This window comes from Heterodontus francisci, unplaced genomic scaffold (genome assembly GCF_036365525.1).
Source record: "Heterodontus francisci isolate sHetFra1 unplaced genomic scaffold, sHetFra1.hap1 HAP1_SCAFFOLD_897, whole genome shotgun sequence".
NCBI lineage: Eukaryota > Metazoa > Chordata > Chondrichthyes > Heterodontiformes > Heterodontidae > Heterodontus > Heterodontus francisci.
This window is the reverse complement of record NW_027141674.1, coordinates 275,001-282,500: the sequence shown is the minus strand read 5'-3', so window position 1 is coordinate 282,500 and position 7,500 is coordinate 275,001.

The window sequence follows — 7,500 nt, the reverse complement described above, 5'->3', positions numbered from 1 at the left end:
CCGCCGACCAAGTGGCCAAACTCTCGAGAGGAATGTCCGTCTGACACAAGGGACAGAAACGGGAGGTAACCGCTGAGCCTGAAACACCAGCAAATAAATGCTAGCCCGCCTGGGCCCTCCAACGTCGGACAGTCCTCGCCGTATCGATCGAGTGACCTGGGCACGCACTTTTTTTTCCTTTCACACAGTGTGGGGTTGGCGGCGGCGGGGGGGGGGGGGAGAAAGCATGCAACTTGGTTGACGTCGCCTGGTCAACTCGCATCGGTTTTCCGTCCCCATCACTGTAAGGAGCAACCGCGACCAGCGTAGCCAAACAGGTCGACCAAAGCTTTCGGCGCTCGCACGGAGAGGTGATGCCAGCCGGCGTGCGTCGCCCAACTTGGACAAAATTCTGGGCACGCACTTTTCGTTTGAGACTAGGACATACATGTAGTGCAACCCAAGGAAACCAGGCGACGCCGCCACAATCTGCGCCTGACAGACAAAGATAACCGTTCACAAGGAGCCTTGTTATTTCGCACCAAGTCTTTTGCGGGCATAGTTTCTTTCTTTGACATGTATATCTGTATGAAGGTCGGCTTTGCTCTGCCATCGCAGCCTCCCTTCTTTGCTTTTCTCACTGTACCAACAGACATGTCATAGACTTTGGTTTTTTTTTATTAATTCTTTTCCTGTGGGTGTGGTGTGCCTCCGCACCCCCCAATCTGTTCCAAGGCCTTGTTTTCTCTCGCTCGCCAAAACACTTTGTCTGTTTTCACAGCCAGTCTACCGGCCTAGACCCAACTGTGCGATATTTCAGAGCCGGCAACAGAGCATGGAAAGTCCGCCAGATTTACCCTTAAATGCTCATAAATGACTTCCAGGCACTCTTCGGAAGGTCTTTTATTTCAAAAGAAGGTCCTTCCTTGAGGGAGCACTTCTTCGGCCACTTTGCAAGTGCAACCGCTGCCAGCAAAAGTTCTGAAAATCGAGTTCCCGAAAATCTCCGGGTACCCCGCCAACCCCCAGCCACCCGAATCGCAAGTGTCAATTCGGCGGGTTGCCTGCCGGTAGTCCTTCCGAAAATGAGGCGCCAAATCGCCGCAACGGCCATTTTTCATTTCGGCATCGGGACTTCCGACGGCAACTGATTAACTAGCCCGGGGACTAGAGCGGCAGCAAATGCAACGTGCCCTCTTGGCGGGAGCAACTTGACCGCCCCCGTGGGGAAAGGTCAACTCGGGGCCCGGGAAAGTCGCCGAGTCCGACCCCATACACTTCCATGAGTTGGGGGTTTTGGCCTTCCCGGCCCAAGGCTCGCCTTATTTCGGCCTGCACTTTCGGAAAAGGGTGCATTCCTTTTGGTTAATGATTTCACCAGCCCGGGTCTTAGCCTCTGCCCCGACGGCTAAGTCTTTTGGTTAATGATTTCCTGCGGCTGGGACTACCCTTTCCCCCCGCCCTGCAGGCACCCGGGTCGGGAGGCCGTCGGGGGCACTTTCCGGGGCAAATCCGGACCCTTACGCAAGGGAGAGTGCGCCCCCCGCCTCGGCCGGGGGGTCAGGCTGCCGCCTATTAAGCCCGACAGAAAACCCGAAAAATGGACGAAAATGGGAAAAAATCCCCATCCGAAAAAGGCTTAAAAGTCGGTTGGGCGGCAGCTAGGGTCGGTCTCTGCAGACCTGGAGGCTCGGGTGGACTCTTGGAATAAACGTCCAAGTCCCGACTTGCCACCTCCTACTACTGTGCAGATACCCCGCCAACCCCCAGCCACCCGAATGACAAGCGTCCGATCAGCGGGACGAATTTGACAACTCTGGCCGGACCTCTGGAACTCCATCCCGGGTAACCGGGGCAAATTTTTCCGCTTGATCGCCCTTCCACTGGTTAACCATTTGCCCTTTCGGACTTAGTCTCTGGACATTATTCGACTGATTTTCTGGTTAACCATTTGCCCTTTCGGACTTAGTCTCTGGGCATTATTTTCGACTTTTTGGTTAATGATTTCACACTTTTTACTTACTTTTGCGCTTTTTGGTTAATGATTACTCTGCTTACTGGTTAATTATTTGCCCTTTCGGACTTAGTCTCTGGACATTATTTTCGAGTTTTTGGTTAATGATTTCACACTTTTAACATATTTTTGCGCTTTTTGGTTAATGATTACTCTGCTTACTGGTTAATTATTTGCCCTTTCGGACTTAGTCTCTGCACATTATTTTCGAGTTTTTGGTTAATGATTTCACACTTTTAACATATTTTTGCGCTTTTTGGTTACTGATTTCATACTTTTTACTTACTTTTGCGCCTTTTGGTTAATGATTACTCTGCTTACTGGTTAACCATTTGCCCTTTCGGACTTAGTCTCTGGACATTATTTTCGAGTTTTTGGTTAATGATTTCACACTTTTTACTTACTTTTGCGATTTTTGGTTAATGATTACTCTGCTTACTGGTTAACCATTTGCCCTTTCGGACTTAGTCTCTGGACATTATTTTCGGGTTTTTGGTTAATGATTTCACACTTTTTACTTACTTTTGCGATTTTTGGTTAATGATTACTCTGCTTACTGGTTAACCATTTGCCCTTTCGGACTTAGTCTCTGGGCATTATTTTCGACTTTTTGGTTAATGATTTCACACTTTTAACATATTTTTGCGATTTTTGGTTAATGATTACTCTGCTTACTGGTTAATTATTTGCCCTTTCGGACTTAGTCTCTGCACATTATTTTCGAGTTTTTGGTTAATGATTTCACACTTTTAACATATTTTTGCGCTTTTTGGTTACTGATTTCATACTTTTTACTTACTTTTGCGATTTTTGGTTAATGATTACTCTGCTTACTGGTTAACCATTTGCCCTTTCGGACTTAGTCTCTGGACATTATTTTCGAGTTTTTGGTTAATGATTTCACACTTTTAACATATTTTTGCGATTTTTGGTTAATGATTACTCTGCTTACTGGTTAATTATTTGCCCTTTCGGACTTAGTCTCTGCACATTATTTTCGAGTTTTTGGTTAATGATTTCACACTTTTAACATATTTTTGCGCTTTTTGGTTACTGATTTCATACTTTTTACTTACTTTTGCGATTTTTGGTTAATGATTACTCTGCTTACTGGTTAACCATTTGCCCTTTCGGACTTAGTCTCTGGAGATTATTTTCGAGTTTTTGGTTAATGATTTCACACTTTTTACTTACTTTTGCGATTTTTGGTTAATGATTACTCTGCTTACTGGTTAACCATTTGCCCTTTCGGACTTAGTCTCTGGACATTATTTTCGAGTTTTTGGTTAATGATTTCACACTTTTAACATATTTTTGCGATTTTTGGTTAATGATTACTCTGCTTACTGGTTAATTATTTGCCCTTTCGGACTTAGTCTCTGCACATTATTTTCGAGTTTTTGGTTAATGATTTCACACTTTTAACATATTTTTGCGCTTTTTGGTTACTGATTTCATACTTTTTACTTACTTTTGCGCCTTTTGGTTAATGATTACTCTGCTTACTGGTTAACCATTTGCCCTTTCGGACTTAGTCTCTGGACATTATTTTCGAGTTTTTGGTTAATGATTTCACACTTTTTACTTACTTTTGCGATTTTTGGTTAATGATTACTCTGCTTACTGGTTAACCATTTGCCCTTTCGGACTTAGTCTCTGGACATTATTTTCGGGTTTTTGGTTAATGATTTCACACTTTTTACTTACTTTTGCGATTTTTGGTTAATGATTACTCTGCTTACTGGTTAACCATTTGCCCTTTCGGACTTAGTCTCTGGACATTATTTTCGAGTTTTTGGTTAATGATTTCACACTTTTAACATATTTTTGCGATTTTTGGTTAATGATTACTCTGCTTACTGGTTAATTATTTGCCCTTTCGGACTTAGTCTCTGCACATTATTTTCGAGTTTTTGGTTAATGATTTCACACTTTTAACATATTTTTGCGCTTTTTGGTTACTGATTTCATACTTTTTACTTACTTTTGCGCCTTTTGGTTAATGATTACTCTGCTTACTGGTTAACCATTTGCCCTTTCGGACTTAGTCTCTGGGCATTATTTTCGACTTTTTGGTTAATGATTTCACACTTTTAACATATTTTTGCGCTTTTTGGTTACTGATTTCATACTTTTTACTTACTTTTGCGATTTTTGGTTAATGATTACTCTGCTTACTGGTTAACCATTTGCCCTTTCGGACTTAGTCTCTGGACATTATTTTCGGGTTTTTGGTTAATGATTTCACACTTTTTACTTACTTTTGCGCTTTTTGGTTAATGATTACTCTGCTTACTGGTTAATTATTTGCCCTTTCGGACTTAGTCTCTGGACATTATTTTCGAGTTTTTGGTTAATGATTTCACACTTTTAACATATTTTTGCGCTTTTTGGTTAATGATTACTCTGCTTACTGGTTAATTATTTGCCCTTTCGGACTTAGTCTCTGCACATTATTTTCGAGTTTTTGGTTAATGATTTCACACTTTTAACATATTTTTGCGCTTTTTGGTTACTGATTTCATACTTTTTACTTACTTTTGCGCCTTTTGGTTAATGATTACTCTGCTTACTGGTTAACCATTTGCCCTTTCGGACTTAGTCTCTGGACATTATTTTCGAGTTTTTGGTTAATGATTTCACACTTTTTACTTACTTTTGCGATTTTTGGTTAATGATTACTCTGCTTACTGGTTAACCATTTGCCCTTTCGGACTTAGTCTCTGGACATTATTTTCGGGTTTTTGGTTAATGATTTCACACTTTTTACTTACTTTTGCGATTTTTGGTTAATGATTACTCTGCTTACTGGTTAACCATTTGCCCTTTCGGACTTAGTCTCTGGACATTATTTTCGAGTTTTTGGTTAATGATTTCACACTTTTAACATAATTTTGCGCTTTTTGGTTAATGATTACTCTGCTTGCTTGTTACTGATTTCCCCTTTCGGACTTGATCTCTGGCCGTTCTTTTCGACCTTTTTGGATCAGGTTTCCACACTCTGAAATTATTTTGGGCTCACTGATTAGGCGAGATCAAGGGGGCATGCCTGGGCACTTTGGGCTCAGTTTGGGAAGGCGGCGTCCGTGTGCTCCTCCGCCCTTCCCGCACTTGCGGCTAGGTTTGCCAAACTGCGCTGACCCGCAGCCCTGCCTTTTTGCCCACGGCACACGGAACGACTCAAGTCTGGCTCCGTTCCAGGCCGTTGCCTCCGGCTGCCCGCCGTCCGGCCGGCCTGGGACGTACCCCGGCTGACGGCGCCGGAGGCCCTCTAGCAGCCACCGGTGCCGCGGGCCAATGGGTCCGGGCGTTCCGGAGCTATCGGTGGGGAAGTGCTCTCCCCTTTTCCTGACGCCGTTCGCCCGAGCAGAGGTGCAGCCTGACGGGACTGCTGTCGCCTTCCGCGGCGCACCGGCCCCTTTCACCTGCCGTCGACCGCGCGGAGCTCGGACCTCCCTCCCCGAAGTTATGGCCCCGGCGCCGGAGGGTGCCCGGGGCCGGGCATTCAGCGGGGTGAGTCTTAACCTTCCCGGTCAGCCTGCGGGGTCGGTGCGCCGGCACTCGACGCCGGAGGGTCCCCTCTTTCCGTAGAGCCCCGCCCGGTGCCGATCGGCCGGCGGATTGCGGAGCGAACCGCGCCTGACCGACGGGCCTCGGAAACCCGTTGCAGTCGACGGGGGGGGAACCGGACAGCGGGACGAGGTGCCGATTCCACCCGCAGATTCGATCCCGAAATCCCGCGGGATTCGGCGGTCCGACCCGACAGATTCAAACGTCGCCCGGGCGGCCCCCAGCGGTCGGGCCGGCCTGGTTCCGCCACCGCCCGATGCCCCTCGCCCCCGGCTACCGCCGGCCGCGCAGACCGAGCGAATGCGGCCGGACGTCCGGCGGCAATCGGCCGGAAAGCGGTATGGCCATTTCCTACTGTCCCTCGGACGGGCAGAGGGGCGGCGCCGGGGCACTCGCGGACCAGGCCGCGCCCCTCCGAGCCCTACCGCCTGCCGTCGACCGCGCGGGGATCGGACCTCCCTCCCCGAAGTTATGGCCCCGGAGCCGGAGGGTAGCCGGGGCCGGGCATTCAGCGGGGTGAGTCTTCACCTTCCCGGTCAGCCTGCGGGGTCGGTGCGCCGGCACTCGACGCGGGAGGGTCCCCTCTTTCCGTAGAGCCCCGCCCGGTGCCGATCGGCCGGCGGATTGCGGAGCGAACCGCGCCTGACCGACGGGCCTCGGAAACCCGTTGCAGTCGACCGGGGGGAACCGGACAGCGGGACGAGGTGCCGATTCCACCCGCAGATTCGATCCCGAAATCCCGCGGGATTCGGCGGTCCGACCCGACAGATTCAAACGTCGCCCGGGCGGCCCCCAGCGGTCGGGCCGGCCTGGTTCCGCCACCGCCCGATGCCCCTCGCCCCCGGCTACCGCCGGCCGCGCAGACCGAGCGAATGCGGCCGGACGTCCGGCGGCAATCGGCCGGAAAGCGGTATGGCCATTTCCTACTGTCCCTCGGACGGGCAGAGGGGCGGCGCCGGGGCACTCGCGGACCAGGCCGCGCCCCTCCGAGCCCTACCGCCTGCCGTCGACCGCGCGGGGATCGGACCCTCCTCGCCGAAGTTATGGAGGTAAGACCGGGAGGCTGCCCAGGGTCGGGACTTCAACCGGCTGCCGCCACCCTTTCCCGCCTGTCCCACGGGCTCGGAGATCCAGGCCCTGCAAAGACCCTCCGGTCGCCACCCGACAGGTGCTTTACCGGAGAAATCGTAAACCGGCGTCAGGGCCGGACCTGTCCCGCAGAGGGCAGCCTGCGCCCTTATGCTTTCCCTTTTGCTTTGGCCCCGCAGTAGCAAATGGTTCACCGATAAGTCGGGAACCCACACGCCCGGCCCCACCCGCCCATCCTTCCGCAATGCATCGCCTAGACACACGCACCAAGGGCGCTCTCCTTCCCCCGCCTCCCACATCCCACAGGATGTGCCCTCAGACCACGGCGCCCACACAACCACCCACCCACCCAACCTTCCTAAACACGCCGGCAAACATGCATACAAACACGGCCACCTTCGCAAATTCACCCCCACGCCGACTATTAAGCCCGGCAAGACTCATTGTAGCCAACCGCGGCCAAAAGTTGAAGTGACAACTCATTAACCAATTTACAACATTTGGACAACTGATTAACCAGACTCTTTGTCAATCTGACGACGGGAGCAAATCATAAACCGGTTCTGCCCACTGCTAGCCTTCGCAAAGTCACCCCCCCCCCCCACGCCGACTATTAAGCCCGGCAAGACTCATTGCAGCCAACCGTGGCCAAAAGTTGAAGTGACAACTCAGTAACCAATTTACAACATTTGGACAACTGAATAACCAGACTCTTTGTCAATCTGACGACGGGGGCAAATCATAAACCGGTTCTGCCCACTGCTAGCCTTCGCAAAGTCACCCCCGCACGCCGACTATTAAGCCCGGCAAGACTCATTGTAGCCAACCGCGGCCAAAAGTTGAAGTGA